General features: G+C 42.0%; 1 long non-coding RNA gene across 1 annotated transcript; it reads right to left on the bottom strand.

The window, feature by feature from the left end:
- Positions 1-245: 245 nt before the first annotated feature.
- Positions 246-16,468, bottom strand: LOC120993280. The gene is made up of 3 exons (XR_005777190.1): positions 16,309-16,468; positions 6,845-6,854; positions 246-256 (listed from the first exon to the last, which is right to left on the bottom strand). It is a non-coding gene; the product is annotated as an uncharacterized LOC120993280 (long non-coding RNA).
- Positions 16,469-18,088: the final 1,620 nt, after the last annotated feature.

Raw genomic sequence — 18,088 nt, 5'->3', positions numbered from 1 at the left:
TACTACCCTTTTATGTGGTACAGTGTCAAATGCTTTGGAGAAGTCCAGATATACGACATCCATTGATTCATCACGGACTATCACCTCATGTTACAGCATGAAAATGAATGGCCCCATATTTCAAGGATCTGTACACAATTTCTGGAAGCTGAAAACATCCCAGTTCTTGCATGGCCAGCATACTCACCGAACAAGTCACCCATTGAGCATGTTTGGGATGCTCTGGATCGGCGTATACGACAACATGTTCTAGTTCCTGACAATATTCTGCAACTTTGCACCGCTATTAAAGATTAGTGGACAACATTCCACAGGCTACAATCAACAACCTGATCAACTCTATGTGACAGAGATGTGCTGCACTGTGTAAGGCAAATGGTGGTCACACCAGATATTGACTGTTTTTTTTTTACCTCCCAAGTAATGCAAAACTTTGCACCTATCAGAGTGTCCTTTTATTGTGGGCAGTCTAAGGCACACCTGTGCAATATTCATGCTGTCTAATCAGCACCTTGATATGCCACACCTGTGAGGTGGGATGGATTATCTCGGCAAAGGAGAAGTGCTCACTACACAGATTTAGACAGATTTGTGAACAATATTTGAGAGTAATGGGATTTTTGTTCAGTGTGTGTATATACAGGGAGTGCAGAATTATTAGGCAAATGAGTATTTTGACCACATCATCCTCTTTATGCATGTTGTCTTACTCCAAGCTGTATAGGCTCGAAAGCCTACTACCAATTAATCATATTAGGTGATGTGCATCTCTGTAATGAGAAGGGGTGTGGTCTAATGACATCAACACCCTATATCAGGTGTGCATAATTATTAGGCAACTTCCTTTCCTTTGGCAAAATGGGTCAAAAGAAGGACTTGACAGGCTCAGAAAAATCAAAAATAGTGAGATATCTTGCAGAGGGATGCAGCACTCTTAAAATTGTAAAGCTTCTGAAGCGTGATCATCGAACAATCAAGCGTTTCATTCAAAATAGTCAACAGGGTCGCAAGAAGCGTGTGGAAAAACCAAGGCGCAAAATAACTGCCCATGAACTGAGAAAAGTCAAGCGTGCAGCTGCCAAGATGCCACTTGCCACCAGTTTGGCCATATTTCAGAGCTGCAACATCACTGGAGTGCCAAAAGCACAAGGTGTGCAATACTCAGAGACATGGCCAAGGTAAGAAAGGCTGAAAGACGATCACCACTGAACAAGACACACAAGCTGAAACGTCAAAACTGGGCTAAGAAATATCTCAAGACTGATTTTTCTAAGGTTTTATGGACTGATGAAATGAGAGTGAGTCTTGATGGGCCAGATGGATGGGCCCGTGGCTGGATTGGTAAAGGGCAGAGAGCTCCAGTCCGACTCAGACGCCAGCAAGGTGGAGGTGGAGTACTGGTTTGGGCTGGTATCATCAAAGATGAGCTTGTGGGGCCTTTTTCGGTTGAGGATGGAGTCAAGCTCAACTCCCAGTCCTACTGCCAGTTTCTGGAAGACACCTTCTTCAAGCAGTGGTACAGGAAGAAGTCTGCATCCTTCAAGAAAAACATGATTTTCATGCAGGACAATGCTCCATCACACGCATCCAAGTACTCCACAGCGTGGCTGGCAAGAAAGGTATAAAGAAGAAAATCTAATGACATGGCCTCCTTGTTCACCTGATCTGAACCCCATTTAGAACCTGTGGTCCATCATCAAATGTGAGATTTACAAGGAGGGAAAACAGTACACCTCTCTGAACAGTGTCTGGGAGGCTGTGGTTGCTGCTGCACGCAATGTTGATGGTGAACAGATCAAAACACTGACAGAATCCATGGATGGCAGGCTTTTGAGTGTCCTTGCAAAGAAAGGTGGCTATATTGGTCACTGATTTGTTTTTGTTTTGTTTTTGAATGTCAGAAATGTATATTTGTGAATGTTGAGATGTTATATTGGTTTCACTGGTAAAAATAAATAATTGAAATGGGTATATATTTGTTTTTTGTTAAGTTGCCTAATAATTATGCACAGTAATAGTCACCTGCACACACAGATATCCCTCTAAAATAGCTAAAACTAAAAACAAACTAAAAACTACTTCCAAAAATATTCAGCTTTGATATTAATGAGTTTTTTGGGTTAATTGAGAACATGGTTGTTGTTCAATAATAAAATTAATCCTCAAAATACAACTTGCCTAATAATTCTGCACTCCCTGTATATATATATATATATATATATATATATATTATATATATATGTTTAAATTAAGTTTAGGCTCTATTTCTGAAAAAAGTTTGCGAAGGATTGAACTCACTGAAGGTTCAGTCCAGAACTTTAACCACTACACTATATAGCCAGTCACAAAAAAAAAAAAATATACATGAGACTTTTACTGTATAGGTCTCAGTAGAAGTACAGTACAGTAGAAGTCTAATTTTTTATTTTATTTTTAAGTAATTGGCTATTCAGGTTGGTGGTTAATTGCCTTGCCTCTAATACAAAAGGTTGTGAGTTTAAATCCTGGCAGAAACTTTTCTTAAATACTAGGCTAAATTAGATTTACATACACTAGGGTGTCCCCAAGCACTTACTCCATATATGGACCACAGCTATGTATGGAGTCAGAGGAGGGACTCCTAAGCCGAACTACAGTCCCAACACCCTCCCCTCTTCAGAGCAGGGGGTTCCTGGGTTCTCCCATTGACTTCCATTGTGCTCGTGTGCTTGGTAGAACACCCGAGCATCGCAAAGTGTTCTAAACGAGCACTTTGGTGCTCACTCAACACTACATATTATATTGAATTTGTTCTTTTTAGAAATTGGAGTCTTATCCAAAGTGAAGCAAAGGTAAGAGTGGACTTATCTGTGGACAAGAAACAAATCCTAAGGGAAATGATGCCACAGTGCCTAAAATGTTGCATGGTAAATGCAGCAGCATAACCATATCCAAATATGACAGATGCACAGACGAAAATCACATTTGCCAGGGATGTACGTGAGTTTACAATGAAAAACGTTACTTATTGTTTACAACAAAGCATTGCTAAATTATTTGATTTTCATATCAAAGCTCATTTTTATCCAATCAAGATCATAGAGCAGAAATTTGAATTCATTCCTATCCTCTCTCAAGAAATAAACTGCATGCCCAATTACTATCTAACGCTTCCTTATAAATGAACGAAAATACAATTAACTGTGTAGCCTGCAAGCTGGATCACAATCTCACTGAAGCATTTTACATGTTGCAAATACATTATAGCATGTACTTCTATACATTCTTATAGGACCTGTTTACATTGATAAGTCTCCGGTTGTGATTTCGGTAGAGGCCACTATGAGATACTGAATCCTGTATAGGTATACTGAGCCTAAGCAATGGTGAATGCGTCTTAAAAGTACTGTCTGTCGAGATAAAAAGTATTTTAAATATTTTTAGAATTGAATTTACTAAAATATAGTATATACTCATTAGTGATGAGAAAGTTATAAAAATCTCGATTCGGCTGTTTCGCCAATTTCATAAAGAAATTAGATTTGTGACAACTTACTTCATCACGAATTGTAAGTAGCAGATGCAATGACAGAGAACAGGGATTGTGTCGCCCGCTTCATTGTACCGCTGCATCTGAATGCATACTCACCTTTTCCATTTGCTTATAGAGAGGCCATTGTGGCCATCTTGATTGAAGAAATTGTGCAAAATCTTGTGTGGCAACGTGATGACATCATCACACTTGCCGGGCGTGACGATGTCATCACTGATGAAGTCACCGCACTAGGCCAGCGCAGTGAAATGGTGCCATTACGCGTCACCCTGGGTGAGATTTTGTGTGTTTTTTTAAATTAAGATGGCAGCAACAGCCTCTCCGTGATCAAATGAATGATGCGGGTATGTTTTTTTTTGTTTGTTTTTTTTAGCCCCATTTCAGAAAGAATAGATTAGTTACACAAAGTGCAAGCAAATTTGGCTTTGCAGCTAAATTTTTCCTTAATTTTGATCAAAGTCATTTGTTTGATTTCAATTTGCTCAACACTAATACTCATATACTGTACTTTAATGATGGTAAAGCCACCAAAGTCCCAATTTCAGCGCTGGTTACAGAGTCTAGATTCATTCCCATATTGTTTCCGACATAGCAGAGAACTTGAAGGGCACTTGCTGCCTGGTTCATTAGCTAAGCCAGTCTCCTTCTCCGTTGAGGCTAATCCAGAGACAGAAATGGGATCTATACTAGCCAATGAACTGAACCACACAGTCAGCCACCTTCAAGAAAGTCATTAACACAAGGGAGAGTGAGGGTGCTCTCTCGCTATGTTGGAACAAATGTGGAAGTGGAAATTCTGGACCATGGGACCTGCACTGAAATCAGGGCATCAGTGAGCTTTCATAATTAAAGGGTGTCTGTCACCTCCAAAATCAGTTTCAAAGTAAGGATATTGCCATGCATGGTATGTAACCTGGACATAATCATATCTTTCTTATGAAAATTCAGTCCCCTCATCCTGAGAATTATTTTATTTTTTGAATGCAAATAATGCCTTTTGTGCACAATGGGCAGGGTACTTCATTTGGTGCATCTAATGTCCCCTGCTGGCTTTACAATCTAAAAGACTGTCAATTAATTAAGAGGGGTGCTGCTGGGTGCTGTTATTGGCAGAGTCCCTTTAACATATATTAGTAAAACTTTTATTCATTTCAATTTCAAAAACATTTAGACCACTTTGTATCTCACTGAACATTCATTTTAATACAGTTTCTGCAAGTCAAACAGCTTTAGGTGACAATATTCTTTAGCCAGTGATCTCTCGTGAAAAATATGGAGTTCTTGAGTCATCTGTTGATCAGCAGTGGCATTTTTTGCGAACATTTGTAGTGATATCAATGTCAGCCAATGATATGCTACTCATCACTATTCATAAATGCAGTGAGCTACTGCCCAATTAGAGTGTAGCAACAAACGGCATTCTGGTTGTCCATATAATCGGCCCTCCAGCTAAAGCTCTGACATGCATAGACACTAGGGGGTTTATTTATTATTAGATATATGCCTATTTTTAGCATATATCTGTCACAGATTTGGTCGCAAAGGAGATTTGCAGCCGAATCTGAGACTTTTCCCAGCTCACGCCAAGTCTAAAAAAGAGGGGTGCGGTGTGGCCGGGGAAGGGGCAGTCTGGCCGGCCTGTCTCAGTTATTGTTTTCTATGTCTGTTTTAGGAGTAAGAAATTATCTAAATCTATGCCAGCAAGGAAGTAGATTTAGGCAAGCGGTGGATGCGCCTAAGTTATGTAGAAGCCAGCACCTCTACATAACTTAGATGCATAGTGCGCCAGCACAAGGGGTATTAAGACTGGCGTCTAAAATGCAGATCTAAATAAATGACCACATAGGTGTACAAAACAAAATGTACATTGCAAATAATGTTTTTTTTTTATTTTTATAGATTACATTAACACATCCACACTTTTATACAGTAGGTCAACTATGGCTATGTTTTAACTTGACATTTTCCCAAATCATCTCACTTGAGTTGGTTGTTTCATGGTTAATTAAGTCTGCACTTGATAGTTATATAAGATTATGACATTGGAGAAATGCTCTGTAAAAGGCAAACCCTAGCCTTGGCACAATTTATGGCCAAGGTTTGTTTTATGTTATTTTTTTTTTGTGTGTGTAAACAGCACTAAGATAAAGAAGCTCTTATTTTAAATGAAAAGTACTGTACGACTTACAAACAGGAGATTGCACTTATAACAAATGGAGAGCACATGAATTCCAGCAAGCTTTCTTGAAAAGTAACCAAAGAAAAAAATTCATGGAATTCTATTTTTTCTTTCATGTCGAATGTTGGAAAAGTCGGCAAAATGACAATGTATGAAATCATCATTTCACAATGTTCTTTGTCTTGCTCTTATGCTACAACACAAATCTTTTTATTTTTTTCTCTTTGGAATTTCTGTGCAGTACTCTAAATGGATTCTTGAACTTATATTAGGTCTCATGTACATTAGCATACATAGTTACATAGTTAATTCTCCTTTGTGCTGGGATCACACATTTCAGCAAGCAGAAAGCAACTCTTCAATAAACTATCCAATGGATGGGGTGTTCATTTGGCTTGACTGCTATCAGTGACCAGTTTTCATGTCTTCCAATTCGTTTTTTGGAGATTGTCGAGGAGTTCCAAAGCATGGTAAGCTATCTATGCTGATGAGACACTTCAACCATTAGGGCTAGTCATATCACCACTTTATCTGGTCAGTAGATTTGAGTTATCTTTATTTGAAGGTCTACAATACCAAATTTGCCCACATTTTATTATTAATTTCCATTGAATATAACAGGAAAAGCATGCAGCCCAGTCTTGTGTTTGCTACAATATTTAACATTAGGGGGCCAGACTAGAGAAAGAACTCCAATTAAAAGGGTTTCCTGAGATTTTTTTAAACTGATTACCTATAGTCGGGACCCCCGCCAATCAGCTGTATGAGAAGTAACCAGCGCTCACAGTAGCACCGCACCCTTCTCTCAGCTCACCAAGCATAGCTTTGTACATTGTACATCGGCTATGCTTGGTATCGCAGCTCAGCCCCATTCATTTCAATGGAGCAGAGAAACACTGCCAAAGCACTATTGCGACTTCAGATATCGGACCCCCAGCGAACAGATACTGATGACCTATCCAGAGAATAGGTTATCAGTTAAAAAAAATTTAAAAACCCCTTTAACCTCATGCTTTAATTAAGGTGACATTCTCTCAAACTTGCTAGAGAGTTTGGCAGCATATTATGGAATCCTCAATGGTAGATGCTACTGAACTGTAGGAAGAAAACACTGACTAGAGATGAGAGTCCACATATTGGTAGCTAATATTGAAATTTTTGATCAAGTCCATTGTAGGCACTAGATATGATTATGTGGAAAGACTTGCATGCAAAAATGAAAAAATTAGGCTGTAAGCATTCTATAGATGTGCTAATATAAACTTATTTATATCAAAATACATGCATAGTGACATACCAGTTATATACTATATTTACATAGGTTGAAACAAAAACATAAGCCCGCCAAGTTCAGCTTCTCTCTAATCAATTATAAGACATTAATTGCTAGATTAATTATAACAATGCAATTTGCTATTTAAATACGCAATTGCCTAATAATATACAGTCTCCATGGAATAGAAGCGGTAAAGTGAGCAAAACTAACTAAATACTGATTATAAAACAAACTCAATGGGGGTTATATTTTGACAGTTTGAACTTAAGCTTGCCATGCATGTTCAATATCTTTCTTGATATCAGTCTAACACATACCAGAAGACAGGTGAAATCCAATGCTACATATCATTGATGGTGGCTTATCTCCAAGAAGAACAAAAGGATAAGGCAAGAAATTGTCCAACTTGTCTCTCCCCGACATGATCTGTAGTTCCCACATATGAGGAGTCTGGAGCTCCCCATATACATTAGGCTGTCTGCTATACCAATTATGTGTACTCAGGCCTTTTTAGACAATCTGTCTGAAGAGGCACCAAAATTATCATAGTGACTCCCACTCTATGACTTTTGGTCCATCTTCAGACATATTAGATACTGTATAACTTTACACTACCTATTGATTGTTCTAATTAGTGACAGCTTTTTGGCACAATTTGGGTGTACGTTGTCACATTTTAAGCCATGCCCATTCCTATAAACTATATCCTTTCTTCTAAGTAATAAGCCATTGTCACGTGAAGTGCATGAAGGGTCTAAAATACTTTATAATGGCAGTGCATGGCATGTTCTCCAACGTTTTGCCACAAATTGAGCCAGTATTCTCACTCATTTAGCTAAATAAATCTCAATATTTCTATGGAAATGGTTTATATTGCAAATCACTATTTTCCACCCGTTCCACTGTACTGCAAATGTCTGCCCTCAGGCAAAAATCAAATATGTAGGTTTTGAGACAATTTTTCAAGCCAAAGCCAAGTGTGGATTCAAAACAGAGACATATTCGATTTTGCTCATACTTTGCTACACTTGGCTTTAACTCATACAACTGCATAAAAAAAACCCACAAAAACTGCATGTGTGATTCCAGCCCTAAGCATTCCATATATATTAAAATGACATTGACAGATCCTTCAGTTTATTTTGGATCCATTAAGAAACTATTGTGTATGGGTAGTGTTGAGCAAAGCAAAGCATTCAAAGTGCAATTTGGTCCAAAGTTTAGGAAAACCTCAATTCACAAAGAAAAGGAATTTCATTGTGCTTTGTGGTAACGAATCAGGTTTTCCTAAAATGATGGCTGCACATGTTACAAAGTGAAAGTAAGTATCCCAAGAACGCAAGATCACCAATGAGGTCGTGCAGCCAACCAACCCGTAGGTAGCCATCCCCTGTGATGTAACAGCCCTGTGATGTCACATGCGGTCTCTGCCATTGTCCTGTGAGCCGATCATAGGGAAAGATATGGCAGGTACTCATGCTCTAGTGACAGTGTTGCTGCAATAATCCAGTGGTTATGTTTGATCCATCCACCATGTCTGGCATCTGTTTTCATAGTAGGGAGGGATCCCGGAGCATATGGAGGGACCCACATGGGAATATGGTCATCTCTGTTGTGTATCCCTCAATTTTATTGCTTTGAGGAAGGTTTTCTCTAGTACCATCACATAGGAGGACAGGGGCTGCTGCATACACGCCCCAGCTCCCCTGATCCCCACTGGGGGGAGCTGGAGCACATCTGGATGACCACAGCATCTGAAGGGTTAAAATTCCACTACAAGCATTATCTCTGGTCACAGACGTTAGTGTCGGGTGTCTGCTTTTTAAAACAGCAGACACACAGTGGACATGATTCCCGCTACACACCAGCCATTTTTAATGCCGGGCCGCCAACATAAATTTACAGTTGGCAGTTGGGAAAGGGTTAACTTCCAAGCCTTCACACTGAGATTGGTCCACCAAGCGGGAAGAATATGATTAGGCAGAGTGGCGTTGGTACACCTGATTTATAGTGATTTGTGATTAATAAATTCAGAACAAATCAAATTTCTTGGTGAACTTTGGTGAATCAGCAGAATCAAATTTTTCAAAACTTCACTCATATTTAGGCCCTTACTCTCAGTGTGAAATTACATTAAATCCTTGTGGCATTGGTAAAAGCAAATAAATTTATCTTCTATGCAAGCATTAAGTGGTGAGGTGTTAATCTACTTTCTCTACTGGCATTAAAATTAGTGTTGGGCGAGCATGCTCGGCCAAACACTACCTGGCTCGAGCATCGAGATGCTTGGCACATCGCGGTGTTCGGCCGAATACCGCGTGTGCTCTCGTGCAATGCTCGAGTCTCCCCCCTGCACGTTTGTTGGCTGCTACACAGCCAATAAACATGCAGGTTGGTACTTCCATTCACTGTAATGCCGTAGCCATGTTGGCTGCTGGCATTACAGTGATTGGCTGGCCGGAACGCGTCATCGGGTGCTATATAGCACCCGATGACACGTGTTCGGCTCAGTATTAGGAAGATCTAGAGAGCAGAATGGAGAGATACAGATGTAGCAGGGTTAACACACAAACACTCAAATTTTTTAACTCATCGAGTTATCTTGAAACAAAAGCCATTGAAAAGGAATTGAAGGTGTTTGCTTTAGTTTAGATAACACGTCTCAGAAAGCATGTGTGTTAACTCTACTACATCTGTAGTGTAGGGATTGAAATAGCAATATTTTTGTTTTTATATTTGTTATAGACTCAAAAGTCCTTTTAAGGACTATTGTGTGTGGCAGAAATATATATTTTTAGTGCAACCTGCACTAAATTGTTAAAACTTGTTAGAGACCAAAAAGTCCTTTTAAGGACTATAGTTGTATCTAGCAGCAATACATATTCTTGGCGCAACCTGCACTAAATAGCTTGCAATTGTTTGTCCGCTGCAGACAGCGACATTATCTGCTCTACGTCTCCTGTCTAGCGTATGTGCAGCCTAAAAATATCTGTGACATCCAGTGTACTTTTTCTGTAGACGGTGTCCATTGCGGACAGTTACATTACCTGCACTACAACTCTAGTATAACTTAAGCGCATCCAAAATATCAGTGACATTCAGTGTAATTTTTTTCGCAGCTGGTGACAGCGACATTATCTGCGCTACATCTCCTGTATAACGTTTGCCCATCCTAAATATCAGTGACATTAATTCAGTGTATTTTTTATTAACCGCTGGTGACAGCGACATTACTTGCGCTATACCTCCTGTATAACGTTTGTGCATCCTAAATATCAGTGACATTCATTCAGTGTAATTTTTTATTAGGCTGTGATGACAGCAACATTACTTGCAAAATACCTCCTGTTTAAGTTGTGCGCATACTAAATATCAGGGACATTCATTCAGTGTAATTTTTTATTAGGCGGTGGTGACAGCGACACTTCTTGTGCTATACCACCTGTTTAACATGTGTGCATCCTAAAAATATCTATGACATTCTGTGTACTTTATTTGTGCATACACTTACAATACCTGCGCTACTGTACATGTGACATAATTGCAAGCATATATGCAATTTAATATGCGCAAGGCGAGCAGTAAGGGACAGGGAAGTGGCCGTGCTGCTGATAGTGCACGCAGAGGCCGTGGCCCTTGTCGCTGTGAAACTGTGCCTGCTGCCAGAGCACAAGAAACACACTCATCCACGATACCTAGCTTCATGTCCCAGTTTGCAGGGCGGCGCAGGACACCACTCTTGAAGTCAGACCAGTGCGACCAGGTGGTCGGTTGGATTGCAGCAGATAATGCTTCCAGTCAATTAAGCACCACCCTGTCTTCCACAAAGTCCAGTTTCAGTAGCCAAGAGTCTGGTCAACAGAATCCTCACCCTGATACTCCTTTCACCCACCATGCAGAGTCTTGAGAAACAAGTGATCCCACACTCGGATATTCCGAGGAGCTGTTTTCATCGTTATTCCTTAATTTGGGACTCTCACCAAGCCCGCTTGAAGAGGGACATGAGGAGATCTTGTGCCCTAATTCACAAACTCTGGAGCATCCACAGTCAGAGGAAGATGACGGTGTGGAACACCAATTAGGGTTTCACGAGGTGGATGATGAGGATGAGACACAGTTGTCAATAACTGAGGGTGTTGTTAGGTCAAGAAGTCAGGAGGATGACCAGAGTGCTGAAGTGGATGCTGAAGTCACTGACCCAACCTGGGAAGGTGGCAAGCCGAGCGAGGACAGCAGTACAGAGTGGGAGGGATCCTTAGCACCGCAACAATCTGGAAGAGGCAGTGGGGTTGCAAAAGGGAGAAGGCGGGCCGCACCAAACAGGCCCCCATCTGTTCCCCAGAGCACCCCCTTGCAGCAATCTCCCTTTTTTTGAGGAAAGTGCAGATGATAAAATAATTTTTATTTGCATCCTGTGCTGTACCAAAATGAGCAGGGGCGTGAACACTTGCAACCTCACCACCACCAGCAAGCACCCTAATAGGTGGGCCGAACGCCTGAGTCCACAACCAGTGTCTGCGGGTCACACCACTGCCTCCTCTTCCCCTGAGTTACGTGCTGGCCAATCCCCTGTCCAAGACGCAGGCCTGGATGCCTATGCACCTGGACCTTCGCAAGCACCATCTGCTAGCACATCCACTTCTGTTTCCCAGCACAGCATACAGATGTCTATGCACTAAATGCGCATCTTTCCAAATTGCTGGCCCTGGAAATGTTGAAGTTTAGGCTTGTGGATACTGAGTTTTTCTGCAGCCTGATGGCGGTGGCTATCCCACGGTACTCTGTCCCCAGCCACCAATATTTTTCACGGTGTGCAGTCCCAGCCTTACACCAGCATGTGTCCCTTAACATCACCCGTCCCCTGACCAACACAGTTATTGGGAAGGTTCACTTAACGACTGACATATGGACAAGTGCTTTTGGCCAGGGATGCTACATTTCCCTGATGGCACACTGGGCGAGTTGTACCCTGGGATGGCACAGGTGCTACTGACGCCAAGGATTGTGGGCCCTACTTCCATCAGGGTTTCCACCACCACCTACGTTAGTGGCTGCAACCCCCACTTCTCCTCCCCAGCCTCCTCCTCCTCCACTTCCACCTCTGAATTATCATCTTGCAGCACCAGTCAGACATCAGTCAGTAGCTGGAAGCAGTGTAGCACTGCAGTGGGAAAGTGGCAACAGCCCGTAGAGCTGTGGCAGGTGATAAGGGACCAGACAGAGTTGTGGCTCTCGCCACTCAACCTAGAACCAGGCATAGTTGTGTCTGATAATGACCGAAACTTGGTGGCGGATTTGGAGGAAGCTTACACACATACCATGACTAGCCCACGTGTTCAACCTAGTGGTTCAGCGGTTTCTCAAACCCTATTTTCTTGAGCTACTGGCGAAGGTGCGCCGCATGTGTGCCCATTTCCGCAAGTCATCGACAGCTTCCGCCAGTCTAGCAACGCTGCAGCAGTGCTTGCAATTGCCAGCTCACTGACTGTTGTGCGACGTGAGCATGCACTGGAACTGCACGTTCCACATGTTGGCCAGGCTTTGTGAGCAGCAGAGGGCAGTAGTGGAATACCAGCAGCAACATGGTCGTCGCCATTCCAGTCAGCTACCGCTCTTCAAAAGCGACAAGTGGGCATTGATGTCTGACCTCTGTTAGGTTTTACTCAACTATGAGTAATCAACACAGATGGTGAGCGGTGATAACACTATTATCAGCGTAACCATCCCACTTTTGTGTCTACTCAAAAGCTCGCTGCTCACAATTAAAGCGGACGCATTGCATGTGGAAGAGGTGGAAATGGGAGAAGACATTACACAGGGTGATAGCCAGACCACCCTCATTTCGTCTGTCTTCTCAGCGCAAATTGGATGACGATGAGGAGGAGAAGGAGACGGTTGCCTCCTCTACAGAGAGTAGTACCCATGGAAGTTTTATTCCATCTGTTCAGCGTGGATAGGTAGAAGAGGAGGAAGAGGGTGAATAGATTGAGAATCATCCTCCTGATGAGGAATGTAAAGTCTTCTCTGTTGGGACTCTGGCACACATGGCTGACTTTATGTTGAGTGCCTTTCCCGTGACCCTCGCGTTGTATGCATTTTGGCCAACACCGATTACTGGTTAATCACCCTTCTCGACCCCTGCTACAAAGAGAACTTCTCATCTTTTATTCCTGTGGTGCAATACCAGAAGGTTCTTGTGGAAAAATTGCTCAAAAATATTCCAGCTGACAACCTTGGCTGCAGAGTACGTTGTTCCTTGGCCAACCGAGGAGGGGAGACGAGGGGAACACAAAGCAGTTACAACAGAGGCAGGGCAACACTCCCCAAGGCCTCGGACAGTTTTATGACACCCCGCCAGCACCCTTAACCTGATGCGTGGCCTACTGTCACAAGGAGGGAAAAATTTGGGAAGATGGTGAAGGAGTACATAACATACCATGTCAGCGTCCTCAGTGATCTCTCATGCCTTATAACTATTGGGCGTCCAAGCTGGACACGTGGCACAAACTGGCGCTCTACGCCTTGGAGGTGCTGGCCTGCCCTGCTGCCAGCGTTTTGTCAGAGAGGGTATTTTGTGCTGCTGGGGGCATAATAACTGATAAGCACATCCGCCTGTCAACTGAAAATGCTGACAGGTTGACTCTTATAAATATGAACAAGGCCTGGATTGCCCCAGACTTCTCTACTCCTCCAGAGAAAAGCGGATGAACATAAAGGCACTCTAAATGTGGCTTTTATGGTGTATTGAATGCACTGTATTCGCATGTACCCCTTCCACCACTAAAAAGGGTATATGGTTAAATCTCCTATTTCTCGTCCTCCTCCTCCTCCATCATATCAACATGCTTATTAGGCTGCCCTACCTCCTAATGTTTTAGAGGGTCACCTCAGCAGCGGGTCCTCACCCATAATGTTTTAGAGGGTCACCAGCAGGCCCTCACCTACAATCTTTTTGAGGGTCACCCACAGGCCCTCAACCATAATGTTTTAGAGGGTCAGCTCAGCAGCAGACCCTCACCGTTACATTTTTTGATGGTCAGCTCGGCAGTAGGCTCTTGCCCACAAATTTTTTTAGATGGTCAGCTCGGCAGCGGGCCCTCGCCCACAATTTTTTTTAGATGGTCAGCTCGGCAGCAGGCCCTCGCCCACAACATTTTTTAGATGGTCAGGTCAGCAGCAGGCCATCGCCCACAATTTTTTTTTAGATGGTCAGCTCGGCAGCAGGCCCTCACCCCTAATGTTTTAGATGGGCAGATCAGCATCAGGCCCTTGCCCTTAGTGTTTTAGAGGGTCACCAGCAGGCCCTTGCTCCTAATGTTTTTGGGAGTGTACATTGCCCTCCTTTATGTGTAATAAAGGGTGTATTGGAGTGCCGGTTACTTGTAAGTTTTGGCAGCACTTTCCCTTAGTGCATAGGCTTTATGAGTGTAGGAGTCCCACTACCTGAACAATTGTACCACAATGTGAATGAGGCCCTCCTTTATGTGATATACAGGTTGTATTGGATTGCCTCTTCCTTGTAATTTTTGGCAGCACTTGCACTTTATATACAAGTAAATATACAGGAAAGAATGTTTCCTAACAATTTTTCCTCTAAAATTGATTTTATCTTCGGTTTTGTGCATATTATTGTCAGTCTGTAAAAGTGGCAAACTAGTCAGACAACATCATTCCCAGCAGCGACCTGGTTGTCCAAGATGCATCCAGACATCCTCCCCATGCTGTTCCCGAACCATTTCAGTGGTGTTTCCATAAATTTCTGACCTTTTCCTATGAACCTGATACCCTCCCCTCTTCAGAGCAGGGGGTGCCCAGTTTAATGCTCGGTTTCTCCCATTGACTTCCATTATGCTTGGGTGCTCGGTAGAACACCCGAGCATCCCGAGGTGTTCTTCTCGAGCACCCGAGCACTTTGGTGCTCGACCAAAACTAATTAACATGCCTGCAATGGTTTATAACTTTGTACCTGTTGGTTCCACTGGACAAATATACTTATAACTGTCAGGCCTGAAAAAGCCTACCTCAGGGCTGCTATTGTCTTCTTGGGTTTGAAATGAACCAGTCCTTAGCCTGTAATAAGTTAGGATCAGTTGTATCCATTCATTCTGACTTCTGAAGTGCAGATTTAGACATCTCTGCCTACAGCTGTTATAGTTTGCATGATCAAACCTTGTTCTCTGCTTTCCATAAATTTTACTGCAACATTAAAAGCATGAAGGATAAGATACAAAAACCAGCAAAAGAAAATGAAATGTGTATTAAGCAGGAAAAAAAAAAAACTGTAAATAGCTGACTGCTCAGCCACAGGGGACCTTTTATATTTTTATATGCCTGCAGCAACATGCAAATGTAACTACATCCTAAGCTTCTTCCCTTTGCTCTATTAATCTCTCATACAGTGGTAGGTCAGTACAGACACGCGCCCAAATAATACAAGGAAGATTAATTCAGGGATGCTTTTTTCTGCTGTATTTCAGCTTAGTAACCAATATGTTTCTTCAAATTAATAAATCAGGGTTTTAACAGAGCTTCTACTGGCCATACATTGTCTCTTCAGTAGCTGCTGCCAGAGAAATGCAGAGTCGTTTATTTGAATAGGTAATACTTGGATGGGGTGAGCCCTTCAAAGCGGGTGTCTCAATGACTTAAGTATAGAAAAATTAAATTTGGCTGCTTCGGCGAATGTTACAAAAAAATTTGTTTGGTGACAAATTAGTTCATCACGAAGCCCATTTCTTTGTTAGTAGTCGGTGCAATGACAGGGAGCGGTGATTGTGCCGCCCCCTGTAATTGTACAGTTCAGATGCTGTGTTCATAGCTGATCGTGGCATCTGACAGCAATAATACACTGTAAAATAAAAAAAATAAAAAAAATCATATTTACCCTCAAGCAGGAAAGATCAAGCAGGAAATCTCACACAGCCCGGCATGGTGACATCATACGTTACACGCACGGGATTGTGTGCGTGATCTTAAATCTAGATGGTGGTGGCCGGCTATTCACGCTCAAATTGATAAGTTAAGTATGTTTTTTTTTACCACCATTCAGGGAAAATTTATTCACTACCATGAACCACGATGAAATTTGGCTTTGAGGCACTTCTTGGAGTTCGACTTGCTCAACCCCACTTATCACTAAACAGTAGCGGGAGTTTCTGAGCAGGATATGCTTCTCTTTAATAAATATATGCTCTATATGAGCAGGGGTTGTCTTAAATGAGTTTTATTTCACAATTAAACATTTGCTTATATTGAACATATGAAAATTGACTTCTGAAAATTATGAGGAACTTACTAAAACTAGTGTTTCATATGGCAGACTTAAAGGGGTTGTCTGAGTTATGAAAAAATATATATAGCACTGTAACTCTGATGGTCAGCAATATATAACTAAGCTAAGCAAGTTTAAGGCACACAAAATTTATATTTCCTCATTTTCCTGGTTCTCTACTTTCCCTTTGTTTACATGCAGTAACAACAATCTCTGAGGTTTTCCTCATAAATATTTGTGGGCATCAAAAAAGACTGCCCATCCCCCTGCTCTGTAAAGAGAGTGAATAAAAGTGCTGCCCTGGCTGAAATGTCTGACTGAAGGGATACTCATCAGCATGTTGTATGTGTAGGACTACAAGTCTCAGCTGTACAAAGACACTGCTGATACACACAGGATCTTTTCCCTACCTGTTCTTGTGCAATGCTCTGGATAACGCCTCAAGTCTGTCAGCTCTGTGTCTGCAGGATGAGGAGGGAAGATCCTGTGCCCAACATTTTTCTCTTCACTACCTGCAGCTGCTCAGCAAAGGCTCCAGCCCTGAGTCTGTGATGCTGAGGGTAGAAGGGGTTAATCTTTATTGAATAATCCAATATTAGGGAGAAACAGGGCAGACAGTAGCAGCTTGGCCAGTGCAGGGGAACATGGCCAGCACAGTGACGTCTCGTGCAAAGACACAGACCTGCTCCCCAGGCTTGTGTACAAAACATCATCAGAGCAGGGAGAGAAGCTGACATCACAGGTCATGTGACCCTCTGAGAAAGGAGCCACTGCAGATGAATTAAGTGAATTGTAAACCCCTTATATTTGATTAGTTAGAAACATACAAAGAAAAAAAAAATAACTCAGAAAACCCATTTAAGGGGTTTCCGGTCTCTTGATACAGATGACTTATGCTAATATCAGATTGGTGGCAGTCCAACTCCCTGCATCCCCATCAATCCTTCATTCCTTGCAGCCTCCAGCACTGAAACTATAGTAGCTTTTGAATGGAGCAGGATTCAGACAAGTTAGTGGCCTTAGAGAGCTACTGCAGCTCAGTTCCAATTCACTTTAATGGGAAATGAGCTGCAGTAACCCAACATGGCCACGACAATTTTAATGGAGCTGTGCCCCCTGCTCAACTCAAGAGCTAGTTTTGACTCTGGAGGCTGCAGGGAACAGTGATTGGTGGGGAGAATTTCACTGATCGGCTATTAATTTCTTTTTCTTCACATAGGCTATCAAGATTTTCAGACTGGAAAACCCCTTTAAATAGATATGAGTTTGATCAAGATGTGTTCAATTTATCAACAGGTGTGCACCTAAGCAGAAAGGCTATGTCCTCCTCTGCGTCAGATTGTGAGTCGCACTGTGCAAAGACAATACATGGAAAAGTTGTAGCAGTTTAACCATTTAAAGGATTTGGCCCAAGATTCAAACTGATCTCTTATTCACAGGTTAGAAAATAAGTTCCTGACTTGTAGGTGTCCTATCATCGGGAACCCACAAATCAAGAATGGAGGTGTTGTATGTGAGTGGAGAGGCAGTTGAGCAAATGGAGTAGTGTTGTGCATGCTTGAACACCAGTCCATTCATATAGGTGACCAGGACACCTCTGGTCTTGTGATGTTCAGTATTATGGTTAGTATTATGGTATGTAATAAGTTTCAATCTAGGGCCAAACCCTTTAATATCTATATGAATATCATAAATTACCAACTGATATAACTATACTGTACTGTACTTGTCTGTGCAGGTTAATACATGACTGGACATGCAACACACACAGTAGAGGCTCAGTCTGATGAAAGTACTGGAAGTGACAGGATGGCAAATGCAGTACTTTGC

The sequence above is a fragment of the Bufo bufo genome, chromosome 3 (assembly GCF_905171765.1).
Source record: "Bufo bufo chromosome 3, aBufBuf1.1, whole genome shotgun sequence".
In the NCBI taxonomy this organism is placed as follows: domain Eukaryota; kingdom Metazoa; phylum Chordata; class Amphibia; order Anura; family Bufonidae; genus Bufo; species Bufo bufo.
Note: the sequence above shows the minus strand (reverse complement) of the source record. Positions and strands in the feature narration are given on the sequence as shown.